We start from the raw sequence: 2,507 nt of genomic DNA, 5'->3' as shown, positions 1-2,507 counted from the left end.
CACGATGACAACACAACTTTGCGTGCTGAAAGTGAGGTTGACTTGAGGCACTGATGAAGATTGAAGAATACAGTCTGCAATACGGATTACATCTCAATATAAAGAAAACAAAAATTTTCGCAACTGGACCTATAAGCAGCATCATGATAAATGTAGAAAAGACTGAGGTTGTCAAAGACTTCACATTGCTTGGTTCTACAGTGGAAGCAGCAATCAGGACATTAGACAACTTACAGCCTGGGCAAGTTGGCTGCAAGGGATCTCTTTCAAGTACTGAGGAGCAAGGATGACTCCTTGAGGCCTAAGGTGTGCCTGACATAGCCATGATATTTTCAATCTCCTTGTATGCATGTGAGAGCTGAACAATGAATAGGGAAGACCGAAGAAGAATTGATGCTTTTGAGTTGTGGTGCTGGCAAAGAATGCTGAAAGTACCATGGACTGCTAAAAGAACTAACAGATCTGTCCTGGAGGAAGTGCACCCGAAATGCTCCTTAAAAGTGAGAATGGCCAGACGTCATCTCACCTACTTGGATCATGTTATCAGAAGGGACCATTTCTTGGAGAAGTATGTCATGCTTGGGAAGGTGGAGAGTGAACAAAAGAGGGGAAGATCCTCAATGAGATGGATTGACCCAGTGGCTGCAACAATGGGCTCAAGTATAGCAAGGATCATGGAGCTGGCCTGTGACCCAACAGCATTTCATTCTGCTGTGCATAGGGTCACTATGAATTGGACATGACTGGAATACTCCTAACAATAACAACAACAAAATAGACATAGTTGTCAAAATCCTGAAAAATGGAGAAACTTTTGAAGGCAACCAGAGAAAAAAACATTTACATACAAAGGAACAATGGTAACAAAAGAATTAGAATTTCTTCAGAAATTATGCAATCCAGAAGAAAATGAGAGTATCTTAAAAATACTCAAAGACAAAAAAACTCCCATCAAAAAATTCAATATCTAGTAGAAATATGTTTCAAACTTAAAAGTAAATGAAAGATTGTTTTTTCAGACCAACAAAAGCTGAGAAAATTCATTTTCCAAAACCTGTTTGTACTAGAGATATGATAAAGGAAGTTCTTCAAGCAGAAGAAACATAATGCAAAATGGAGATTTGACTTCAAGAAGAAATGAAGAGTTTCATAAATGTAAAAATTAAAAATAATTATTAAAATATTGTTCTTGCTTTAAAATTAGTTGAATATTTAAAGAATTGTTCAGTGGTTATTAGGAATTTGGAAAGGGAAACAATAGGATCACAAAGTAAAAGTAGCTATATCTCTGGACCTGGAAACAGAATTATTAAAACTTAAGTTGGAGGAAGGACACCTGTGCATCTGGAGCTCAGAGGTCTGAAGAGGAGACACTTCTTGGCTAACAGTGGTACTTCTGTGCTAGGAGGAGGAGTACTGTGCATCTTAGACTATAGCTCACATCCAACAGATCCATTAGGCACAGTAAGCAGAGTATTTAGCCTACAATTCTTTTAGGGGCCCACTAGAATGTTCTGATTATTTTCAAGGTCAGAAAAAAAAACCCACAAACAACCTTTCGTATTGAAGGAAATATTGCAGTTATAAAGTATGTTGTTGTTTGTGTTATGTTCCATTGAGTTGGACCAAACTCATAGCGAACTCTCCTTGGCTTTCCAAGGCAGTATCACTACGGAAGTAGATTTCCCAACCTTTCTTCTGAGGAGTGGCTGGTGGGTTTGAACTATCAGCCTTCTGGTTAGCAGTCAAGTACTTTAGGTATTACACTACCAGAGCTTCTAGTTATAAAGTATAGTCTTTAAAATTGCTTTTGAAGGAAAGAGCCTACAAAGGCTTAAGTGCCTAGGGTCCATGAATGACAAAATATGGCCCTTCCCTGACCTCTGAGAAGGATCTCTGGTGGTGTAGTGCCTAAAGTACTTGACTGCTAACCAGAAGGCTGGTGGTTCAAACCCACCAGCCACTCCTCAGAAGGAAGATTGGGCAATCTACTTTGTAGAGATACTGCCTTGTAAACCCAAAGATGGGTTGCTATGAGTCGGGACGGACTCGACTGCAGTGAGTGAGTGCCTCTGAGTGGTACAAAGAAGTGGTTTCTGGGTGAGAGGTAAAAAAAAGAAAATTAAAATGAACTGCTGCTACTAGAATGAACTGCTGCTTTCAGGAAAAAGAAATGATGCTATGGTGAGAGACAACACATATGGCAAATAGAAATAGAAGAAAATACGAACAAAAAGAAAACAGGACAGAGGTTCTTCATCCTCCAGCCTTACATTCTTCCTCCACTATACCTTAGTGGCAGAGATTAACAGGGATCCAGAGAGAAAGAAAAAATGTGGTTTGTTGAGTGGAGCCCCAGAGTCGTCTTTGTTGTTAAGTGCTGTTGAGTCGTTTCCGACTCATAGCGACCCCATGCAAAGCAGAACGAAACACTGCCCAATCCTGCACCAGCCCCACAATCCCTGCTATACTTGAGCCCATCATCGCAGCCACCGTGTCAATCCATC

Source organism: Orycteropus afer, unplaced genomic scaffold (genome assembly GCF_000298275.1).
Source record: "Orycteropus afer afer isolate SDZICR_OR568_19922 unplaced genomic scaffold, OryAfe1.0 scaffold00023, whole genome shotgun sequence".
NCBI classification, from domain to species: domain Eukaryota; kingdom Metazoa; phylum Chordata; class Mammalia; order Tubulidentata; family Orycteropodidae; genus Orycteropus; species Orycteropus afer.
This window is presented reverse-complemented; position numbering follows the sequence as displayed.